This window comes from Rhincodon typus, chromosome 14 (assembly GCF_021869965.1).
Source record: "Rhincodon typus isolate 14 chromosome 14, sRhiTyp1.1, whole genome shotgun sequence".
NCBI classification, from domain to species: Eukaryota; Metazoa; Chordata; class Chondrichthyes; order Orectolobiformes; family Rhincodontidae; genus Rhincodon; species Rhincodon typus.
The window spans coordinates 59,633,509-59,659,377 of NC_063345.1; the positions used below are offsets into that span (position 1 = coordinate 59,633,509).

Genomic DNA, 25,869 nt, shown 5'->3' on the forward strand with positions numbered 1-25,869 from the left:
GGGGTTAATGGTTAAAACAAAACGACCATTTCAGTCTTTTTCGCTGCCGTTCTAATTTGCAAAGATTAAATCTGGCCGTCTTAATTAGGAGGCGAATGAAAAAAAAGGTCAGATTCCCTGCCCTCCCCTGAAACATTATACTTAGAAGACATCTGCTGCGGTGCAAACATGTTCCTAACGGGCTACTTTAGTGGGGGGGGCGTGGGAGGCTATGGACAAGCATAAATAAAACCATCTGATGTGTGCTGTGGCCAATCGTGTGCTGTAGTGAAGTGGAAGTATAGTGTAGGGTTGGGATTGAGTTATACAGAAGGGGAGGATTTAAAAAAAAAAGTTTGATGCTGCACACTGCTAGTGGTGTGGAGAGAGAGAGAGACTGGCGTGCAGGGAGTGAGAGCACCGAAGATCTTCACCAGAGGCTGGGGCAGGTTGGCTAAGCTGCTTGCAAAATGCCCCAATGCAGCAGTGTGTGGCCGAACAAAGCCGCAAGGTGTGGCAGTCGCAACCAGGAGGAAACAGTGGGCAGCCCAAAGCCGCCTAGCAGTTTGTGCCTGACCGCCGTCAACATGCACCGAGACTGAGTTACACCCCTGCAAAAGTGTCCGGACGAGAAAGTTAAACTCGAGGTGAGATTTAAAACAATTTTCAATCATTCCCACTGTTTCTGCTTTGTCTTCTTCAACATCGCCGGTGTGGCAAAAGCAAGGGTATTTATTTTTATTGTTGTCGTTGCTGTCTTCACGGTGTGCTTCCTCTAATCCACATGTTTTCCAGTTACTGACATTTTCCCCGACCTCTTCTCGCACTGAGGTGAACGTACCAAGGAACAAGTTTTGCACATAAAACTGCTACAAATCTCCCCTTCTCCCCACCCCACCTCATTCAGCGAGGTCTCTCCACCTTTTGTACAAGAGACAGTTTTCGTTCTCCCCCTGCAAATCACACCTCGAGATTTTATTCCCAGCGTAAAGGACGTGTGTGAGACGATGCATTTTTATATCCTTTGTGTTAAAGCTCACTGCTCGCACCGTCCATGGACAACCGCACAGTTGAACAGCAAGTCTCTGTCAGCTTTTGAAAGGACAAAAGTCTGTGTTAAATCGTGGGTACAGAATCCTTCGCCAAACCCTGACTGATCTGCTGTGTACTTCCAATATTTTCAGCTTTTGGATCATATTTCCAGATTTTGTAGGGATTTTTTTGTTTCATCTGAGCAATTCATTTTCTCTCTGTTTCAAAGTAAAATTTACAAAGGCAATTAATGCAGAATGTTGGAGAGAATGGCAGCTCAGCCCAATAATAGATTCACACTCTTGGGGACACGGGGGTTGGGGGTGGGATTAGTCTGAAATGAAATGGCATTGATCATGTCACAACCTTCCTTTTGTTTGAGATGTTGAATCAAGACCCCCCTCAGATGGATGTTAAAAAAAAATGCCATGGGCACAGTTTCAAAGAACAGCACAGGAATTATTCTCAGTGACCAGGCCAATATTTATCCCTCAGTCAACACCACAAAATCAGATCTCAGTAACACTCTACTTTCCAGTCACAAATTGGCTGCCATGTTTCTGACATTGCAATATTGATTACACTTTCCTTCACTCTTACACTTTGTTTGTGTTGGCATTACCGACAGATACCCGCATATGGCCAACATTTTATTTTTAAGCACGAATGAGCTTAACAATGTGACAGTGACTGGGTAATCTGTTTTCATTGGCTATGAAATGTTTTGGGATTTCCAAAATTTGAGAAATGTGCTACACCAATGCAAGTTCTTTCTTATTTACCTTAGACGCTGCATTATCCTAATAGCTACAGTTTGGAAATGGGGCCTAATACAGAGAACAGAATAACCACAGGGGCTATTTTTGGGGTAGCACGGTGGCTCACTGGTTAGCAGTGCCACCTTACAATGCCAGGAGACCCAGGTTCAATTCCACCCTCAGCTGACAGCCAGCATGGAGTTTGTGCATTCTTCCTGTGTTTGTGTGGGTTTCCTCCTGCTGGTCTAGCTTCCTTCCACCATCCATATCTGTGCAGATTTGATAGATTGGCCATGATCATTCCTCATCATGTGCAGGCTTGGTGAATTAGCCATGGGAAATGCAGAGTTAAAGGATAGGGAGGTTTGTCTGGGTGGGATGCTCCTCAGAGGGTCAGTGTGGACACAATAAGCTGAATAGCCTGCTTCTACACTGTAGGGATTCTGTGATTCTTGTCTAGAGGAGCAATTTCAAGAATTCACCAAATTTCATTCCTTAATCTTTGCTTTTAACTCTTACTTCCCCCGACTTTTCTAACTGTCTGGCAAAGGCACCAGCCAAACTAGTGGCAGCTACATTAGGATGTAACTCTGAGATGTCAGTGTTGCTCACACTTTCTGTGAACAGTCAGTGAAAGGGAATAGCAAGTCTGTCAACATTCGAAAATTCTGGATTAAATTCTGAGCACGGAACCCATCCCCAAACCCTGACTGATCTGCTGTATCAGAATTTTCATATTTCCAGAACTTGCAGTCTTTTATTAAAATTGCTGAGCAGCTCACTTTCTGTATTTTTCTAAGTAAGGTTAACACACTCTGACTGATGTCAAGAAATGATGGAGAGCAGAGATGAATTCCTTGTTCCTTTTGTTTAGGTTATTTATACACTTAAAATGGGCTCCCATTCACGATGTCCATTTTCTGTTCCAGATTAACCGTAAACCTAGAAATTTGCCATGAACAGCAGTTATTTGTGACTTGAGCATTTAAACAGCATGTTGATGATACCAACTCCTGCAAGAAAACTGGGAAGGGAGATAGCTTTTGTCACGAATATAACAAATGACGTACAATTTTTCCCTCAATAACGAATGACCTGCTAACAAAACAGAAATTGAAGATTGTGATTTTTGAGAAGGAAATTTCATTTGTAACATTATATGTTGCTGAATGTGTTTGTGCCTTCCACTTTGATTGAAGGGGAATTTCGCTTCATACGTAGCCTCAAAATTGGGCAACAAAATAAAAATTCGGAGCGCACACCTTGAAACCTAGTTGCAAAATATTAAAACGTCTTTGTGCTAACTAAAGCAGAGTTTGTTTTAGCTGGTATGGATTAAGCAAATTCATATTAAACAATCTCAAAATAAGTGTTTGATTTTTGGGTTATGAACATGCTAAAACAGCTATTAGTAGTGTCTATTTTGTTTCTAAAAGTACTTAAATCCCACTGGGAATTTTCATCTACACTGCTGGACTGTATGATTAATCAGTTATATGTATGGATGCTCACCTAAAATTGTTTGCAGTAGTGAGAACCATTCAATAATAGATTTAATGGAATGTGTCGTATCTTTCTATTAGAAGCAGGCCATCAAAAGAATAAACTGACTGTTTCAGGAGTAAAAGATGAACAGTTCCAAGCATCCTAGAACAGCATTCACACAATGTGTGACTTCATGTTTGTGGAGTAGTTCACCAACAGCTGCTGATTCACTAATTAGGTCTGAGAGAAGTGTAAGACTTCGATGCCAGTTTTGTATGTATCCTGGACTTGTGTCAGAGCAGTAAAATGGCCCTTTTCATCAAGTCTTTGCAGTGGTGTGGGATCCCTCTAAAGATAGCTGTAGGCCAAATAAAAATTTCAGGGTGTTTGCATCTAAGAGGATCGGTGAAGCCAAACTACTTTCAGGATTTTAATGATTTGCTCTAAATCTTATCATTAATGGGAATTCACACTCTTGATTTCCCTTGGCTGGTTAGTTGGACATCTGACACTTTTAGATTGGAGAAGAAAGGAAAGAATTTGCTTAAAATATAAAATAGTCAGGCAAGGAATATGGTGCACAATACAGGATCGAGGTGGATAGCTGGGGTTATGGCTTCTGCTGCATGAGTTATTGAACCCTAAGTGCAATGTAAAAAAGTAGGAAGGAAAATCTTAGGCTGCATAGCTAAACCACTTTTTAATCATTTGTTCATGGCATGTTGGAGTTGTTGCTGGAGCAGTAATTTGTTGCCCATCTCTAACTGTCTATGTAAGTGTGGTAATGAGCTGCTTTCTTGAACTGCTGCAATCCCTGTGGTGTAGGCTCATTCTCAGAGCTGGGAGGGTAGGAGTTCCAGAATTCTAGCCTATCAACAATGGTAAACACTGAGGTTTTTTTCCCAATTTGGTGATACACTTCAGAAAGCCAGTTAGTGAAGAATGGAACCGGAACCAATCTTTTTTACACTTTTATCAGTATTTATTTAAAGTGTTACACATTAAAACCATACACCTGCTAACAAAACAACCACATTTTCAGTTTATGTCCTATTTATAGGTATGCAAGTGAATCCCCAATTAATGCTCAACATCCTGTACATAATTGAACACAGTTAATGTGAAAGTAACAACAGAAAGGCACACTACTTGAAGATTTATTTGCAGGTGGTGTTTTTCCTATGTGCTCAATGCCCTAATTCTCCTAGGCACTAGAGGCTGCAGGTTTGAAAGATATTATCGAGGAGCAGTGGGTGAGTTGCTGCAGTACATCTTATTGATGTTACCCAATGGCGGCTATGATGCATCAATGGTGAAGGACATGAATGCTACTCGGGACCGCCAGTGCCAATCCTATACCTCAACTTCATCTTCCTGTCTACACCCCACATCCATCGATTCCCTCAGGACCAAATATCTGCCCATCCCAGCTTTACATATATTCAACAAAAGAGCAGCCACAACTCTTTGGGGGCAGAAAATTCTGAAGTGTCATTAACATTCGGGCAAGAAACTTCACCTGTTCTCAGTTCTAAATGATCATCCTCCTATCCTGAAACTCTGCCCCAGTGTTCTAGATTCCCCAGCCTCGAGGGAACAGATTCCTTGCTGAGATGGTGTAGCTGAATAATGTTCGCAGATATTAGAGGAACCAGTTTTTGACATGAGAAATCGTATGAGGTGAATGTAAGAAATGACGCTGACCAGACAGAACCTAGTGGCCTTTTCTGTTGCTGCATCTTCCTATTTGTGAGGTAACGTTACACCCTCTCCACACCCAGTACACACACATAAATGCCAGATAGGCAAGGCTATTTCAGACAATAGGCACTGAGAAGTTGGTCTGCATGCCCATAATTGGTGCAATACAACCTTCCAGTACTTCCTCGTGCTGGCATCATGATAGCTCCTAAAAGTAGATCACTTTGTACTACCAAATATCTCAAATCCAGAAACCTGCTCTGAGGTCGTTGGCTGAAAATGAAACCCATTCACTGCAAACTGCAGCTTCAGTCTTGTCTTCACTTTTTATGTTTTTTTTGAACATAGCTCTGTTTAGCTGTGGGGGAATGTGTGAACAGGAATTACTAAAATGGATTAGAGAAATTGAAACAGTTTATTTTGGAGAAGGAGTATGCTTATGTAGCATATTTCATGATCATAAGGAGTACCAAAGCATATTGGAGCCAGTTAAGTATTTCTGCAGAGTGCTCCCTGTTAAAAGGTGTGTTCTGGACTCCCACCAGAGGGAATAACTTTGATTTAATTTATTTGATAGGGATAGGATTTGATAATCAGTTTCAATCAGATCACCCTTCTAACCTCTATATTAAAAGGAATAAAAACCTGATCTGAACAACTTGTCTTCATTAATTACTCTGTTTAGCTCTGGTACCAATCTAGTGAATCCACACTGCACCCCATTCAGAGCCAGTATACTCTGCCTGGGGTGTGGTGTTTTGAACCTTTTATGTTATCAGTTTTGCCCCATTGTATTTCATTGTTTTGAGCAAATGGTGAATATTTCATTAAGCTCTTTAATGGCATTTGTACCTGCCCACTGCCCGTTATTGATTTCTGCACTTAAACCCTTGTCCAAAGTTCTGATCTTGTTGGTATTTGGCAAAAAACTCTGATCTGTTTTTCTTCGGTCCAAAGTGAATGGGCTATCTTCTTGTCACCTTTGTAAAGTCAAACAGATAATTCTCAAGAACAAACTAAAAACTTCAGGGCAGTACTGATGGAGTGCTACGTTGCTAGAGTCTTTCAGATAGAAACCAAACCTCCAACTGCCCTCCCACACATAATCCAAAGTCACTATTTGAAGGGAGCAAAGGATTTTTGTCCAGCTTTCTTGGCCAGCATTTATCCTTCATGCCCCTAATACTAAAATTGACTATCTGTTGCTTTTATTGACTGCCACGTTTCCCTGTAATATAGGGGCAACACATGAATGGTATTTGATTCAAATCCTTACAGTGCAGAAAGAGGTTGTTTGGCCCTTCGAGTCTGCACCAATCTTCCAAAGAGCATCCCACCCAGCCCCAGTCTGGCTAATCCACCTAATTTGAACATCTTTGGACTGTGGGAGGAAACCAGAGCACCTGGCAGAAACTGACACAGGCATAGGGAAAATATGCACACTCCACACAGACAGTCACCCAAGGCTGGAATTGAACCCAGATCCTGGTGGTGTAAAGCTGCAGTGCTAACCACTGAGCCATGTGCCACCAAAAGTGAAATAAATTACATTTATACAAGACCAAACCAGTAGCATAACTGTGTCGAGAGCAGTGCTAAATTTAGTTGAACAGTTGACAAAAGAAATTGTTTCACAGGGAAGGAAAAGGATTTGCAGATATAAGGTACTTCAGTCTCAAGGTGTCCTAAATCCTTGCACAGCTAATAAATTACAATGGTTATTACAGTCCAAAAAGTAATGTAGGGAAATACAACAGCCAGTCTTCATACAGGATTGTAAAAACAAGATAGATGATTGGATAAACTCTTTAAGGGTATTGAGCCAGGGATAAATGTGGACTAGGACATTTGGAAAAATTCCCTCCCCTTATTCAAATCTCAAGACTTTTAACATTATGCGAATAGACAAGGCTGCTGAAGGGCATTTCACCTGAAAGATAGCTGTTAATTATTATGGAATGACTTGAAAATGTCGAAGCTGCCATATAAAGGTATGTTCTTTTAGTTTTCCTTTCAAAAGAAGGAAATAAAATATTGTATTCTAAGACTTACAGCTTGCTATCAAAATCTTTTTGGAAAAATTCTCCTTTGCCTGAGGAGCAGAGCTGTTGTCATTTGAGAGGATAACAGTTCTCTCTTTATTTTTCTCTGAGGTGTGTAAGTTGTGCACAAGAGGGAAAACCTACATGGTGAGTAAAGTTTTCTTCATCCCTTTGGGCAAAATAGTGTGTAGCCTACAGTATATACAGTACAAAAGAAATTTATATTTCCTTTGTATATATGTGTACACTGCTCTATGTACTCCTTATTTCTGACAATGGACTGAGAGCAAGGAATCCAAAATGTATGAGAGGAGTCTTTGAGCAAAGGTAGTTTTAACGTTTCTTAAAATGATTTTTACTTGTGATTGGCGGTGATTTATTAACAGGAGTTTAATTCGGACAATTCAACAATGAATAAAACAAAGGACTGCAGATGCTGGAGATCTGAAGCAAAAACAGAAATTGCTGGAGAAACTTTGCAGGTCTGGCAGCTGTGGGGAGAAAGTAGAGTTAACGTTTCGGGTCCATTGACTGTTCGTCAGAACTGTTCAGGTGCGGTCTGCCAGGGAGTGAAAGAAAGAATTAATATAATTGAAGTTCTATGATTTAGGCTAAGAATAGTACTTGCTTTATGCTTTGCTAATATGCAGACATGTAGTGCAAGTAAATGTGTGGCAGTTGTCATTGGGCTGTAATTGCAAAATTTCCTGTACATGAGCCAACAGAATTTGGCATAGAAACTGCGCAGTGTTTCCATGGTCAGAATAACTTCGAGAATTTCTGAAAAGCTTTTCACTTGCAATGCCCATGAATTGACAACAATTAACAATGTGCTTTTATTGTTTGCTGGAAATGTCCTTCCTTGAGTGACAGGATCTGTGGTGCTTCCTGCTTTCTGAGCTCGTACAGACAACTGTGCACTTCAAATGATGGAAGTCATTTAGGTGGAAAGCAGGTAAACTTTCAAAAAGCCATGATTTTTATGTGTAAGTGTTAGGACACAAGGTGGCGAAGAGGAATTTTGCAGCGATTTGTGTTTCCTTGAGGTTAGGAAATTAGGGGATAGTTTGATCGATACTTTAAAGGATTTGATATGCTAAAATGCCAAAGATATTGGGGCTATAGAGCTAGTGGTGTGCTTGGAGATGGGTGTAGTGTTGCACTCAAATTCTGTCACCTTCCTTCTTACATTGAAATTAAGTTTGGGATGGGAATGTCTCTGGTCAACCTTCCCACCCATTCATGTCCTTACTTGACCAGTTAATGGTCACAGGGGACTGAGCTAGCCACCACTGTGAGCGACACAGGCTACAAGTGGGCCTGTTGTCATGTGGTGTACCCAATGCGTCAAACTGTGTTGGGCAGCTTGTTAGCTGTGGCAAGGGCGGGGGAGAGGGGTAGGTGGGTGGTGTATGTCCCTCGATCTAAGGAAGTCAGTATCCCTCAGCCCCACAAATCGACACACTTTGTACATCTTGCCCCTCCGCAAGTTTGGATTTCCTTCTGCAAATGACGTGATGCTGCTGAGGGGGACATCTTCAAGGTCTTGCTGCTTGGAACTTACACTTGGAATCTTAATTCCCAGCAAAGGCCTGGTGATGCCTGCTTGGTATTATATTGGGCAGGCTTTGCCTTAAAGGGGCCTTGTGCCTGTCTGTCTAACTGATGGGTGCTGACTGCCTTATCAAGATTCCATGCTTCAAGTGTCAGATCAGTACACTTTTATTCTAAAAGGGTGTCATGGAGCAAAAGTGGGTAAATAGAGTAGTATTGTGGCTTTGCTGTGATCTAATTGAGTGGTGCAGGAGGCTCAGTGACATATTCTCATTCTCAATGTTCCTGGGGGGAAAGCAGATCTGCATGTAGTGCAGGACTTGTTAAATCCAGAATCTCCAAAATTGGTGTTGAAAGGTTTTTAGAACTCATTGTTTTGATCCTCTCCCTCATTAACGTTCAGTAAAACAAAAATTACTGGAAAAGCTCACCAGGTCTGGCAGCATCTGTGGAGAGAAATCAGAGTCAATGTTTCGGGTCGAGTCACCCTTCCTCGGAGCAGGGCAATATTGGTTTGGACACTGACAGAAACCCTGATGAAAAATGTTGTCTTGGAGACAGGGTGAGCTGTTTTGAAGTCTGGAAACCCAGAAGAATGTTTTCCATGAGTTCTGCTGAAATTTAAGAACAGGATCTGATTTATATTTTGGGCAGAGTCTCCCAGCCACTGAATGATGAAGGCAGTGGTGAGAATGTGTGGAAAAGTCCCGGTATTGATAGTAAGGAGATTCCCAATACCGTGAGCAAAAAGTCCCATTTTCCAGCCAAATGTTGAAAGGTGAGATGAGACTCTCGCTAGTGAGCAGTGAGAAGCCTATGTGCGTGCATTAATATGGATTGACATCCTTATTATTGCATCATTTCACCTCTATGATATGCAGGCTCCCATTCCACGGATACAGGCTAGACAGCGACAATTTCGACATGAAATTCAGTTCCGTAACTTGACGCATCTAGCTTGCTGCTTGCTCCTCTGGCCCTCCTATTTTGGACACCAGACACTAACATCTCAGCACTCGCTCCATGAACAGCGATCACACACATGTCCTGTCCATTAGACCTCCACGTCTCCCTCAACATGCGGCGTGTCAGTTTCCCTCTGTTTGACATCTCTCGGGTAATTGGCAGCAAATGTGTTGGACAGCTATTGGCTGAGGTCCGTGGTCCCGGTGTTTGACCGGGTGCATGGCTAGGCTTTACAGGTAACGCCGGTGCCAGGAATCCCAGAGGTAGTGGCAATGGCCAGTACTTTTGCCTGGGGTGATTGGGATGATACCGTGAACAGGGTGCTATGCGGCCATAATACATCGGCGATGAGGCGAGTTTGTGGAAGTTAAGCTGAGAATACAAGCAAAGCCTCGCAAGGGGGGAACCCTCCATGAAATGTGTCAAAAATTGCATTTAGCTGATTTGTGGTAAAATTGAGCCCATTGGGTTTCCATTTCCCAGTCATAGCCAACTAGAATGAGAGGCAAAATGACCAGTGGGTGATTGGTCTCACAACGTTAGACCACAGATTGCAATCGGAAAGTATGGGTGGTGGGATCAGAGACCTTGATTGTGTGTGTGTGTGTGTCTGTTTGTTTAGGATGGGGATCAGAAGCAATATTGGTGGAATTGGCGTCAACATTAAAGTGTTTTCTTAATCAGTTGGTCTCCATCACATTGTGGCATCACATGTTGATAAGCACAACACAAAGGGTTAGATTTTCAACTTGCAATTGAAAACGTCAGTGGGGGAGAAAAATTGGTTTCTATAACTCAGGGCTGATTCTCAATGTCAGTTATACACTAGGTGACAAGCTGAAAATCTGCCTGACAAATCTGTCATTGAGGAAGTGATTGCTTTGTCTATGATCCGGAAAGATGTGTCATTATGGCTTTAGTAGCACATCTGCCGTGATAGGTGGTGTGTGATTAAGAATCCGTAGTCAGACAGGGACTTTTGTTGATTTACGTTTTTTTATTTAGTTCATCCTGAGAATGTGTGGTTTTCGCATGCAAGTCATTGGATATATCGAATTAACCAGAGAAACTGATGATCTAAGAACCTTTTTCTATTTGCTACAATTGAGTGGTTTGCTCGGACACTTTCAAACACAGTTGATATTCAATCAAAATGTAGGCTAGGAGTCATGTACAGAGAACACTGGAGGCCCTTGCCCCTCTAAAGCACTTTACAAACACTCATACTTTTCTAGTCACCAGCCTTGGATTCTAGTATACCTTTACTGCAGCCTTACATTATAGTTTAATATAATTAAGGATGGCACAGATGTTTAAAATTTATGGCAGTGCAACTTCGTCATCCAAAAATTGACTTCATTGCAGGGTTAGTTGAAGGATATATCCCATGTAAGGAATACATAGCCTGGAAATTACTATTGGTTGGAGGAGCACGTGAATGATTATTCATTTAAATATTTGGCAGAGACTTTAACCCAACTTAAAACAGGTTAACTTATGTTAAATGTAGCAGACAGAAAAAAAGACATGCACACTGATTTTTTTTTAGGTCCACATATGCTTAATAATCAGAATAAATCTAGTTTTTAATTTTTGAATTGGATGAAGGAGGCAGTGGGTTTTATTGGACTATGCAACACCACTTGACAGGGTGGATCTTCCTGTTCCCTCTACCTAAAGAGTCGTTTAGTTCCCAGAAGTAAACCAGGCAGAAGTTTAAATCTTCCCCATTACGTTACCATAACAATTGCCAAAGCTTTCACACAGGATATCATTAGGCTTATGCTTGGATTATGCCCAGGGATGGTAATGCAATGGGTAGAGGATGACGCCTTCCTCATGAGATGACCATTTACCACCGCAGGAGAGGCCTATCTGTGAAAAGCTGACAATGGGCATTGACCCAGGGACCTACAGGAGCCAGAGAACCTGTGTCAGGTCCCCAGTAGCCTGGAGATTTGAAGATTTTAACACTTCAGAATGAGATATTGGTAAAGACGTTCTTAGAATATTTTTCTACATGGCATCCCCACACTTATTCTCAGACCTCAGTGGCAGAAATGAGTGACCCAATAACTGATGGTTCTTTAAGGTCTGTGACTGTAATGCCAATTTTATCTAGCCTGCTTCCCAGTATAAGGATCAGCCAGGGAGTGTGGATGGTACTGGGGAATGAGAGACGGTGTATACTGGGAGTGCACCGAGAGTGCCCAGAGAGGGTAACTCTCTTTGGATAGTCAACATACTCCCCTGATCTGTGCTTCCTCTGGGAACTCAGCAAAAGGCTTAGGGAGCAATCGTTCCTTAGAACTAACCTGAATGAATAGTGTTTTCCATGGAAAGTTCAGTAAATATTATAATTGCATTCATCTCATGGGTATAAATGTTTTCGTATTCATTCCAATTTCCATAATTCCATTGCACAAAATTCTATGACGTTTGCAACCAGAGAAATACAGAACCAAGGCGAATTGACATTTTTCCCATAAAGACCTCAGAATGTAAGCTGTTCATTGAAAGATGTTTAATGGTTCTTCCAACAACACAGGAGATCACACTGCGGGCAGTGTTCAGTTTGTTTCATTGGTGGTAATCTTAGACTTTGAGAAAGAAAGACAAACATGCATTCATGCATGCAACCTTTCTCAGCCATGGGGCACCCCAATGCACTTCATTGCCAATGAAGCACTTCTGAAGTGTAATCCCTGTTGTAATGTAGGAAACAAAACATAACCCGTGCAGACTAAACTCCATCAACCAGGATGTGTGGTATATGGCTAGATAATTTCCAGAATGTCTTTGGAGGAGCTCACTCTCATCCACTTTAATTTTGACAGAAACACTAGGTTAAAGGTGCGTAAACCCATGTTTAAGGGAGGCTAAGATAACAAGGTGTAGAGCTGGCTGAACACAGCAGGCCAGGCAGCATCAGAGGAGCAGGAAGGCTGACGTTTCGGGCCTAAACCCTTCTTTAGAAAATGCTTCTGTGGCTGTCTCCTGGCCAGCTAGAGCTGGAACTTTGCCATGAATAATGCTGTGGGATCTTTTACATCCATCTGAAAAGATGAGCTTTGGCTTAAGCTCTCGTGTAAAATATGACATCTCCAATAGTGCAGCACGTGCTCAGTATTGCACAGGATGATTAAGCCCTAGATTTTTGTGAAGTTGTGGCAATGCTACTCATCTTTGAATCTGATGGACAAGACGCAGATGAAGAAGTCTTGCCTATATTCTGACAAGTACCATTTTCACTAGTCGCAGAGAGGAGGAAGCATATGACTCGCATGTGAAGGAAACCTAGCTCAGAGGGCCCATTTGAACCTGATGCTTTTGCCATAGCAAGGGCCTTAAAGTGCCTTTTGTAGGAGCTATGGATTTTTCAAGGAGACATAAATATTCGTGAAGGATGGATAGGGTCTGTAGAAATATTAGCCTGTGAAGTTATTTAAATCCCTGTCCCTTTAAAAAACATACCTGTGTTATTGGAGGTAACAGAAAATGTATGCTCCAGCAATTGTAAAAGGTGTTTGTTCACAATAACCTAAGGACTGTCATTGTTAACAGTTAGCTGCTTTTCACAATTTGTCAGTGTCTCAGCAGGAGATCCTAAGTTCAGTTTAATTGACTGCTCAAAAGAGATTTCCCAACTTAGTCCACCTGCCTCAGAAGTAAAAATTCAGAACTCAATTTAGATTGTGTACTTAAGTCTCCGGAGTGCAACTTAAACTTATAAGTGTCTTTCTTAGGGACAGGCAGTGAGCATTGAGCTAACAACTGAGACCAACAAAGAAAAGAAACTGAATTATAAATAGCTTCTAGAGTGATATCCTGCAATGTTCTGTTGGACAGTTAAAAATTTCCTATCTTTCTCCAGCCAACAGTGTTGTATACTGTAACATTAATATGATGCGAAACTAAATGTGTCACAGGATGATTAAGAAGGCATTTAGCATGCTTGCCTTCATTGCTGAGACCTTTAAGTACAGGAGTTGGAATGTTATGTTGAAGTTGTACAGGACATAGTGAGGCCTCTTCTGAGGGCTGTGTACAGTTCTGGTCACCCTGTTATAGGAAGGGTATTATTAAACTGGAGAGGGTTCAGTAAAGATTTACCAGGATGTTGCCAGAAATGGAGGGATTGAGATAGGCTAGGACTTTTTTCACTGGATCTTAGGAGATTGAGGGTGACCTTTATTGAGGTTTATAAAATCATGAGGGGCATAGATATGGTGACTGACAAGGATCTTTTCCCTAGGGTGGGGGAATTCAAAACTAGACAACATATTTTTAAGCTGAGAAGAGAAGGATTTAAAAAGGACTTGAGGGGCAACTTTTTTTACATAGAGTGGTTCATGTGTGGAATAAACTTCCAGAGAATGTACAGTTACAGGTACAGTGACAACATTTAAAAGACATTTGCATAAATTCATGAATAGGAAAGATTTGGAGGCATAGGCAGGTGGGACTAATTTGTTTTGGGAACATGGTCAGTGTGGACTAGTTGGACCGTAGAGTCTGTTTCCATTCTGTTTGACTGTATGACTCTATAAATAACTTAAGGAAATGTTCAAGTAATTTTCAATACATGTTTTATTTAAATTTCAAATGTATACTGAATCTGCAAATCAAAGTATAACTGACAATAATAATAATAATTCTGTACATTCTTGAATGGGAGTTTTACTCCAAGAAATCTATTCTTAAAAATACACTGATCTACAAAAACCTAAAATTATTTCACGATCACTGGCACATTTGTTTCCACACTGTTAATTTATATTCACTTTTCCCTCATCTGACTTCCACGAGTGATATTTTCGTGCAGTTATCTGAAAGAAGTCTCTGACAATCTGTTGAGGTTTTGTTGATTCTCAAATGGAGCATTTATCCCACTTCTTTTTGTGGTTACCGCTTCAGAAATTTATTTTTTGATGTCTAGTTTTCATTGTCATTGTTATGGTACATGTCTCCCCAGATCAGGAGTCATGCCACGCCAGTGGGATTGAAGAGTGGGTGTAGCAGGAAACCAGCATTCAAGAGGAATCCATCTGGTAACGGAGACATCAAAGGATCACCAATGGATAAGAAAGAAAGAAATTCTAAAAAAGCATAACTTAACCCTCGCAATTACCTTTCACTAATCAAGAGGAGAGTAGATTGGATTGTGTGGGAACAGTTAACAGGGCAACTGAGATGTTCAGCAAATAGTTTCTATTTGTGGAGGGAGAAAAATAAGGGGGGATGGGGGTATAGAGAAACAGAGAGAGGAACAGCAGTGTCCTACCTGATAACACCCTGAGGCAACACCGTTAACAATAAAACATGCACTTAAATGGTGCCTTGAAATTTGCAAACCTGCCCAGAGTTCTTCACTGCAGCATTATTTAACAAAACATTGACAGTGATTCACAAGAGGATTTCAGGATGGCAGATCAAATGCATGAGCAGTGAAGTAGGTTTTAAGAAACTACTCCGAGGTGGACAGTCAGAGATGTTTCAGAGGAAATTCTAAATCATGAGGACTTACCAGTTGAGAGCATGGCCAAACAAAATCAGAAGTCGCTAAAAGGGCAGAATGGGGCAAGGCTAGAAATCTCAGAGTTCTATCATGGAGAAGTTAGAGATCTGAAAGCAAAGCTGAGAATTTTAAAAATTGAGATGTTATCAGACTTGGAGCTAATTTGGGTCAGTGAGCACAGAATTAACGGGTGCACAAGGAAAGACACAAGGAACTAACTTAATTATGTTGAAAGAATGTAGTCTTTTGATTTTGACGTCAAATCTTCTACAAACATGATAAATTTCCTTGCTCGTAGGTCTCCCAGCTTCCACAGTTTATTTCAGACAGTCTCTTATTTGCAAATATTTTCCATACAAGTTTGTAAATAAATTGTGCAGAGATATACTTAAACAATGAGTACCATATATACTTGAGTAAAAGTTGACCTCATGTAAAAGTCGATCCCCTATTTTTGGCCAAAAAATCTGGAATTTTCCATATGCCCCGTGTAAAAGTCAACCCTAGTCCTTTACAGGTAACAGATCAACATTTGTTGATGGCCTCCAGTCCACGAGCCATTTCACCCCACTCTGGGTCTTCCAGTCCGCCCGGCCATCCCACTCCGCTCTGGGTCTTCCAGACCGCCCGTCCATCCCGCTCCGCTCTGGGTCTTACAGTCCATCGGCCATCCTGCTCTGCTCTGAGTCTTCCAGTCCACCCGTCCATCACGCTCCGCGCCGGGTCTTCCAGTCCACTGGCTATCCTGCTCCACTTCAGGCCTCCAGGATTACCGTAATTCATCGTTCTTTTTCTTTATTTGATTAGAGATCAGTTAGACTTCTGCTAATGATTCAGTGTGAATTTTGACCAGTTTGAATTTCAGCCCCTCAAAAGTAGATTCCGTGTAATAGTCAACCCCATAATTTTAACCTTAAAAAAAGTCTGAAAAATTTGACTTTTACACAAGTATATGCGGTAATGTTAAGAAATTAATTTATTAAGGAAGTCCTAGCAATATACTTTGAAAGCTCAGAGTATAACGCAGAGTCAAATGACTTAATGAAATAGAAGCAGTTTTTAATAAATGTATTAATTTTTTGAAGATGTAATTAAGTATGGTAGGTAATGGACAACTAGCGTCTATAATAATAATAGATTTTCAAAACACAACAGGTTAGCGCACAAGATAAGAGTTTATGAAGTTGGTAACATATTAGCACAAGTGCATTGGTTAACAGACAGGAAGCAAAATACGGGGATAAGTAGAGATAGTAAGAACTGCAGATGCTGGAATCAAAGATAAGGGTCCTGAACTGAAACGTCAACTTTCCTGCTCCTCTGATGCTGCCTGAGCTTACTGTGTTCCTCCAGCTCCACACTGTGTTATCTATACAGGGATAAATAGGGTATTTTCCAGTCACTAGGCTGTAGTTCATAGAGTACCACAAGAGCAGTGCTGAGACCTCAACTATTTATCATCTGTGTTCATAATGTAGACAAGGAGGCTGAGAGTAATGAATGCAATTTTACTGATGGTGCAAAGCTGGTGGGAATAAGAACTGTGCATGAGTACAAAGAGGCTGTAAAGAGTATAGATGAGTTAATTCAGTGGGCAATAAGGTGGCAGATGGGGTATAGTATGGAGAATTCTGAGGTTATTTACTTTGGTAATAAGAATAGAGAAGTAGAATACTTTTTAAAAACTGCATGGAACTTTAAGACGATATTTAGAGAGACAGATAAAAGGAACACGAAGATTTAGCATGCAGGTTCAGCAAACAACAGGAAGCCAAATGATACATCCAATTTTATTGCGAAGTGACTGGAGTACAAAAACAGGGAAATCCTACTGCTGTTGTATAATTGCATCTCAGATATTGTTTTATCCTTTGCACTATAATCCTGTGATATGATTAAATCTAAGGCATATGTGCAAAGATAGATTAGCACTGAAGAGCCAAAATGTTTCTACATCATGGATTTTATGTGATTTGCTCTCTTCTTGCCAGCAGTTACTATATACAGTAGCTTACATTCAAGTGATAAATTCTTAACCATGATGTTATTACTGTTAGTTAGTTGAGCAACAGACCTGCCTTATTCAAATCAAATTTTATTCTGAATTGTGTTCGGCTTTCTGACCACAGGTATGAGTTTGCTACAGAAAGTAACGATGGTTCTGATTAATGTTAAGAACTCAGTGCAGGGAACTTGCTATTCTGAACAACAGGCCCCCTACTCAACAACCCATGTGGTCCCATCGAGAGCATTTCCACAGTCAGGTTTCCCAAAGGTGTTAGATCTCGGAAGCTGGGTTCCATTTGCCTTCCTGCAACTTTTTGACCTGCTCTAACCCTGGCTTCCTGCTTTTAAGGAGTCTGACAGCTGTAACATTGGAGTACAGGATAGTGATGCAAGTTGAAAGAATGTACACAACCATACATAGTCACTGCTTATTTGCGAAGGTATTGGGGTGCGGGGCAGGTGGTGGGAAGTGGTGAGTAACTTTCATAGAGTTGCTGATCTATTGTTTGTCCAGTCTGAATAAAGGTGTTAGGTCTGATTACTGGCCAGCTAGTATAATCTTTCATTTGGTAAAGCATTAGGATTTCCTCTCTTTTTAAATGGCAAGCTATAAAAAGATCGGTTCACAGTTGTACAGATCTTCTGTACAACCATATGAATTAGTAGGCCTCTTGACTCTATTCTGCAATCCGATAAGATCTCGGCTGATCTGCTTATAGTGTGAAGTCTACCTTTTCATCTTATCTCTATATGTTTTGACTCACGAGTCAAACAAGAATCTATTGAAGTGAGCCATAAAAGATTTAATGGCCCTGCCATCTCTGCTGTCTGGGAAAGAGATTTCAATGAACAGAGCAAAATACCTCCTCAATTCCTTCCTTCTTAAACAGGAGGCACCTTCGTTTTAAACTGCATCCTCTAGTTTTAGTCGCTCCCAGCAGGGCAAACATGCTCACAGCATCGACCCTGTCAATTCCTCTCAGGGTCTTATACTTTTCAACGAGATCACCTCTCATTCTTCTGAATTCCAACAGAGAGAGCTCCAACATATCCAACCTTTCCTCATAAGACAATGTCTACACTCCAGGATTCAGCGATCTCTGAACTGCTTCTCATGTCATATCTTTTCTCAAGAGGCTAGTATTATACACTGTATTCCTGGGGCAGTCTCGCCAATGTCCTGCACAGTTGTGGAGATCATGGACCTGCAAGATCCTGTGAGTGCCTTTGAACAGAGACAAAATGGGAGCAGTTCCATAATTGATGTGGCTGCAAGAGCAGGTCAGAGGCTCGAATATCTGCAGTGTGCAGCTCACCAAAAGCAGAGTGGAGTGCTCACCATTTCCTGCCTGATTACAGCTTCAACAATACAAAATTCAAAGCCATCCAGGACAAAACAGACCTCCTAATCAGCACTCGGTCCACCATCATAAACGTATACGATCTACAAGATGCACTATAGCAGCTTACTAAGTGTAACAACAAGAAGGCAAGGAAGAGCACGCAGATGAAGTCGGCAGTGAGGCTGGCAAATGCCACATTGGCCTTCAAAGTGAGAAGGTTTGAGTCCAGGAGCAACAATTCTTTCTTGCAACAATTATACAGGGCCTTGGTGAGAGCATGCCTGGAGTATTGTGTCGCAGTTCATCATGGAGGTTTACAGCACAGAAAAAAGGCTCTTCAGCCCATCAAATCTGCACTGGTCGAAAACAACCACCAAACTATTCTAATCCCATTATCCAGCACTTGGTCCGTAGCCTGGTATGGCTTGGCATCACATGTTTTGGTCTCCTTATCTGAGGAAGGATGTTCTGGCCATGCAGGGAGTTCCATGAAGGTTTGCGAGACTGATTCCTAAGACAGCAGGATTGATGTGTGGTGAGTGACTGGATTAGTGAGGACTACGTTCACTGGAGTTTAGAAATATAAGGGGACTGAATGGAATCTCATAGAAACCTATAAAATCCTAACAGGTTGCGACAGGAAAAACACAGGAAGGATGTTCCTGATGACCAGGGAGTACAAAACCAAGGGTCACAGTTTAAAGGATACATGGCCAGCCATTTAGGACTGAGATGAGGAAAACTTTTTTCACCCAGGGAATAGTGGGCCTGTGGAATTCTCTCAGATTTCCACAACTATGTAGGACGTTGGTGAGACCACTCCAAGAACACAGTGTACGATACTAGACCCTTGAGAAAAGATATGACGTGAGAAGCAGTTCATGATTGCTGAATCCCGGAGTGTAGATATCATCTTATGAGGAAAGGTTGGACCTCTCTCTGTTGGAGTTCAGAAGAATGAGAGGTGATCTTATTGAAAAGTTTAAGACCCTGAGAGGAATCGACTGGGTCAATGCCAAGAGGATGCTTGCCTCGGTGGGAGAGACTAGAACCAAAGGATGTAGATTAAAAATAAGAGATAGTAAGAACTGCCGATGCTGGAGTCAGAGATAACAGCGTGTTGAGCTGGAGGAACACAGCAGGCCAGGCAGCATCAGAGAAGCAGGAACGCTGATGTTTCGGGTTGGGACCCTTCCTCAGGTAATTTCTGAAGAAGGGTGCCGACCCGAAACGTCAGCTTTCCTGCTCCTTTGATGCTGCCTGGCCTGCTGTGTTCCTCCAGCTCCACATTAGATAAAAAATAAGGTGCCTCCTGTTTAAAAAGGAAGGAATTGAGGAGGTATTTTTCTCTGTTCATTGCAATCGCTCTCCCAGAGAGCAGGAAAGGCAAAGTCATTGAATCTTTTTTGGCTCAGTTTGATAGATTCTTGATTGACTGGAGAGTCAAGAGATATGGAGGTTGAGATCAAAAATTGAATGTTTTTAAGAAGTGGTTAGATAGAGTTCTGAGGGCGAAAGAGTTATGAGGGAGGAAGTGGGAGCAGACTACTGAGTTGGATGGTCAGCCATGATCATATTGAATGTTGGAGCAGGCTTTTGAAGGGCCAAATGGCCTCCTGTTTCTTCAATTTTTGATGTTTCTTAGAGAAAGTGTTTTAATTTTATTTTGCATCCAATCATCTTTTGAACTTTTTCTTAACATTATCTCTACCTGGATTTTAAAATGGCACCTAACAGACACAGAGTGCGTAAGTTGGCTCCTTCCAGAAATTTCCAGCATTTAGCAGGTTAAAAGGGAAGTTATCAGTTCATGGGATGCCACGTTCCTTGCATTGTATGAACATTCTCATCAAGCCAACACAAGGGACTAATAGATGAGATGTTGACTTCAGCGAGTTCTGAACAAAGGATGTCATTGAAACCCATTATTGCTTGATTTAGAACATAAGACGAACATAGAACAGTACAGCACAGTACAGGTCATTTGGCCCACGATGTTGTGCCGACCTATTATCTTACTAAGATCAATCTACCCTGCATACCCTATATTTTAATAGAACATAGAACATTTGATGCTCATGATTCTAGTTATCTGCTACAAAACACACAATAAGCTCTGGCCAAGACAAGTCGCACTCAGATGTCTGAAACTGTTGTTTCAATTGCCTTTAATTACAGGATGGTCCTGGGTTATGAACAGGTTTCATTCCTGAGAACATTCGTAGTCGATTTGTAAGAACACAATGTAGACAGTATAAAATATGTTTGTGTGTATGAACAAATGTTTGCATGTCAGATCCTTAAAATTAATAGTAATATGTGATCTCATTCATAAGTACAAGTGTTCATAAGTTGTGTGTTTCTAAATCGGGGACCTGGTGTACGGAATTTTTGACTCCTTTCCTCAGCCTGCTTGTAACATCAGAACAGTAAAAAGCTTCAGGTTTATTTAATGTCTGCCTTTGATCTCAGTTTCTCTCAAAAGTCTGATTTCCAGAAGAAATCTATATTTTATCTGCAAAGTGAACCAATAGCCAGCTTCCAGCTATGTACCTTCACCAGCAATTCAACTGTATCTGTGGTCCTGCAAAAGGGACTTACGATAATCAGCCAACTGGAGGAACCTCTCATGGACATTGACTCACTTACTGTACGCTCTTATTCCTGTGAACTACTTCTGTTATCTATGAATTTAAGTAATTGTAACTTGTAATTTCTCACCTTTGCTTTCACTTGCCTTTCTTGGAAACTGTCATCATTTCAACTGATCTCAGAAGAAAACCTGGCATGACTGAGCGTGAGTTTTATTTCTGCAGTTTGGTTACCATGGTGGTCAGTCACTGTAATGTACTCTCACAAGGCTCTCAGTGTTCTTTTGACAAAAGAACACAAATTCGTTGCACAAAAGAAAATAAAACAAATCCATATATAAAAAGACCATTTAATAAGATCATAATATGAACATCTGAAGAAAATATTAACAGCAGCATTTTACAGCAGTATCCTTTACAATCAGCCAAGCCCACTGAAAGTATCCATGCTATCTTCACTTTGAGATTCCTTACTCAATTGACTTTTTCCAGCTCTGCATCATCGACTGTTCAAAACTTCTTTCCAATGCTGACAGCTTGGAGACCTCTACACAATGAAATGCCATCCTTCCTGTAGGGATGGCTTCACTTCTTCTGAATTCGATCCGCTTCTGTTTCATAAAAACTCAACTTTGTAAAGATTCAGCAATTTTCTCCCACGATAGCTGATCGAGTCATTTAACTTAACTCATTTGCTTTATTGGAAAAAGCTGTTTTTAGTTCACTGCTCAAAATGACTTTACAACAATCATTTGAAAAAGAAACACGTCACCTTCACAGAACTGAAAACTAAAATCTATTGTGTGTGTGTGTGAGAGAGACAGAGAGTGTGTGAGAATAAGTGTAGTAAATCATTCCCTCGGGTCTTGAATGCTTAATAATTCTTATTTTGTTTTAACACTGGAATTTTGCTGTGGTCATTTTTAATTTTGATTTCACAAACAAGTTTCTGTAAAACACACCATGGCCTATTATTTTGAAAAAGGAAAAGAAAATTTAAACAAAAAACACCTATTATGGACAGAAATAAAAACACTTCCGGTCACCTATCCTTCCTGTCACTGACAGAAATTGAGGTCTCGTTTCCAGATTGGATCCAATAGACAAGTTAAACCTTTGATCAAAGTACACATTAAATCTGACCAGGGGCCAAATTCGAAAAAGAGCTTGAACTGGATACTGAAAGAAACCCGTTGGAAGCCAGAGAGGGAAAATGCAGAGGCTGAAATTATTTCCAAGGCAAATAAACACAATTGCTGCAAATTCCCATAACTCTAACATCAGAGCAACATGCAAAAATGTGCTTTAGAGCTGATTGTAGGGAAGGAAGAGCTAACTATTGATCCTAGTTTCCCTAAGCTTAGGACCTTAGATTTGTAGCTGGGGGAACACAACTTAAATCATTCAGTGAGATGAAGCAACCCAAGATATTCCAGATACGTTTTGAGCAGTTATTCCTTAATCCCTATCTGGAAACGATCGAAGAGACAGAGCCAAGAAATGTAATTTGTAATTTCTCTTTTCCTTTCCGTTTTTACTTTCTTCCTTGGAAGTGCCATTGGTGTAATGTGTTTTTAACCGTGGTTTGGACTGCAGCAACAAAACCTGCTTTGTTTTAACCTTTACAAATTTGCTGTGAGTCGTTTTAAAATTGGACTTCACAAACAGGGTTTCGGGAACCACACAGCGTTGCCTCTATATGTTGTTTAAAAGAGATTAGTAAATAAGATTAACAGTGTTTTAAAAAGAGCTGTGTTATGCAGAGGAGAACAGTAAAAATAATTAGAATTCTCCTCTTCTACCTGTCTGGGAAACAACACACGTTTTGAGAACACCTTCTAAACCCACGACCTGTGGTCCCTAGAAGGACAGGTTCCGCACGTGTATGGAAGCACTGCCACCTTTTAAGTTTCCATCCTAGTGGTAAAGAGTGTAAGATCAGTGTTTGGCAGGTATATGGGGTCTGGCGGAGGTGGAGTTGGGGTGGGGTGTGTGAGTTAAGTACGGGGATCCGATTTCAGTTGTAGCTCAGGATTTGGACCATGTATTTAATGGTCTAACTGTTCCCGACTAACTATTTGCTTGATCGGAACCCTCCAAATTCTCCATTTTAAATGGGTTGCAGTTGTAGAGAAATTGCCGAGCGGAAAGTTCAGTTCCCCAGGTGATTCCTCCAGAGTGTGCTACGATAGGGATTCTGAAAGGATTCCGTGCACAACTCCCATCAACTCTGATATAGTGACCGTCTGGCCAGCAGGAAATCCTGGCCAATGTCCTTTAAACTCCAGGTGCACCCATCTTCTGTCAGTGCTGTCCAAGAGATAATGTATAATCTGACTTTTCTTTTGGCAGAGCAAATTGATATAATTTGGACTACATTCCCTAAGGGCGCGATCGAAGCAAATTTTCTGGTAATTTCCAAAAGGGAATTGGATATTTACCTAAAAAGGAAAACAAAACTCAGGGCTGTGAGGAAAGGCCAGATGAGTATGCGCCATCACAGCGTAACTTTAAATGTCCAATGTGAATCTGATGAGCTGCTTGATTCTACAAGGCTCCCTTAAACAAAAACTTTTTAAATTCATTCTCAAATCCCACCAGGAATCTTCAGGCCTTGGATCAAATGAAGTGACATTATGTGGAGCCAATAGCAGTTGTCTAACAAAAAATTTACATAGAAGTCAGTCTTTTTTAAAATTCATTCATGGGATATGGACGTTGTTAGCTAGCCCAGCATTTATTGCCCATTCATAATCGCCCAGAGGGCAGTTAAAATTCAACCACATTGCTGCAAGTCTGAAGCCACATGTAGGGCAGACCAGGTAAGGATGGCAGATTTCCTTCCCCAAAGGTTGTTAGTAAACCAGATGAACTTTTCCGCCAATTGAAAATGGTCATCATTAAACTCTAAATTCCAGACTTTTATTGCATTTAAATGCCGCTATCTGCTATGGCAGGATTCTAACCCGGGTCCCCAGAACATTAGCTGGGTCTCTGGATTAATAGTCCAGCAATAATACCACTAGGCCATTGCCTCCCCCCTCAAGCTTAGGCAAATTCTCCCTAAAATGAGGTTTGTCGTGCACATTGAGTAAAGACTGTGAACCAGTACTATTGCTGCAGGAGGACCCATTTCTGCTGGTCATTTGCTGTATGTGGGATATCTTAAGCCCCATCTCTTTGGCAACTTGGCTGATCCCATGTGTGACTTATAAGGCAAGTATAATTTCAAACATGTATCACTGAGTTGAAAAAAATGATGGCAGTTCCTAGTGTGTGTGATTGCAGCCCGAAACATGTTAAAGTCTGAAAAATGGGGTAGTTGGGGTGACTGTGTGCCAAATTTAGGCCAAACATGCATGTGGTCACAGAAAAATGAAGTGGTCTCATGCACCAGGTCCACTTATACCCTACAGCCTACAGCATGTCAAAAATGTCAAGAAAGTCTTTCAGAAAGAGTTAATAGTGGATGAAGTAGTCTGTGCTAAAAATACCAACTTGGCAATAGTTGACATGCACACTATTTTGTTAAAATATTTTGGTGTAGTGTAAAACGCACAGTCCTTATCACCTGCTTCATCAAGGGGTGATTTATTTTAATATAATTTGTGAACAGGATTTGGGCATTATAGAAACAAACAGAATGCTGGAGAAACTCAGCAAGTCTGGCAACATCTGTAGAGAGAGTTAGCATTGAAACATTAACTCTGTTTCTCTTTCCACGGATACTGCCAGACCTGCTGAGTTTCTCCAGTGTTTGGTTCAGATTTCCAACAACTGCAGTATTTTGGCTTTATATATGTGGGCGTCAAGGGCCAGACTAGTTATCTCTCATTTCTAATTGCCAAGGGCAGGTTAAGTGACGTTGGTCTGGGTCTGGATTCATGTGTAGGCCAAAGAAGGTTATGATGGCGGATTTTCAACCCTGAGGGACATTTATAAACCAGTTTTTATTTTTTTAAAGAATGAAAATTAACATCAGTTACATGGTCAGAGATAACACGGTGTAGAGCAGGAGGATCAGGTCCTTCTTCGGTCCTGACCCGAAACATCAGCTTCCCTGCTCCTCTGATGCTGCCTGGCCTGCTGTGTTCCTCCGGCTCCACACCATGTTATCTCTGACTCCAACATCGGCAGTTCTTACTATCACTGAGTTACATGGTTACCATTTTTATTCCAAATTCTTTTTTGCTGAATGGAAATTTCAACAGCTACTACAGTGGTATTCATATCTGTGTTCCCAGAACATAACCCTGGGCTTGCAGGTCTAATTACTTTACCATACTATAGCTGCCTCCATTATCTTCACCACTATCCCCTATCTTCACCATTGCCTCCCCTATCTTCACCACCATCTCTCCTATCACCATCAATAACTCCCCGATCGTCAATATCTCCCCTATCTTCAATAATACTGTGAACAAACACAATCATATTCAGTACCATTTCCACTACACCAACTTCAGGTGACAGAACAGAGTAAATGGTATAAGCAGTGGCCAGTTCAGTTCTGTTCTTAGGAAGAATCTCAAATTGAGCAATGCATCAACTTATATAGGATCATATGCCCTCCTCGAGTTCACTCAAAGCTTCCAATGGCTGAGTACATGTTGAAAGCCAGATTCTAATTTAATGCAGCCACATTTTTAATGTGATCGGGCCGTATATGTTGGTTCTCAAGCATGTGGCCACTCTGCTGGCCCAGATCAATCAATTCCACTCTTGCTGTCGCCCTTGTCCTGACTGAATGCCTTCAGCTGGCATTTCCTGGGTATTTCTTCCCCAAAGTGCTGCATCAATGAAACAGTGAAATCCTGCCCTGTGCAGTAGGTTGGTTGGGCAAAAGGCTACATTCGGAAAGACTTAGAGCTTAAAGGACATAGATATGGAAAA

The 25,869-nt window shown here is 41.1% G+C and overlaps 1 protein-coding gene across 1 annotated transcript in view; it reads left to right on the forward strand.

Annotated features, from left to right (window-relative positions):
* The first annotated feature begins 268 nt into the window (after window positions 1-268).
* Window positions 269-25,869, forward strand: part of lpar4 (lysophosphatidic acid receptor 4) — a 46,528-nt gene continuing 20,927 nt past the window's right edge. Inside the window, exon 1 of the mRNA XM_020511744.2 lies at window positions 269-626. The gene's annotated coding sequence lies outside the window, so the exon portion shown is untranslated. The remainder of the gene's footprint in view (window positions 627-25,869) is intronic.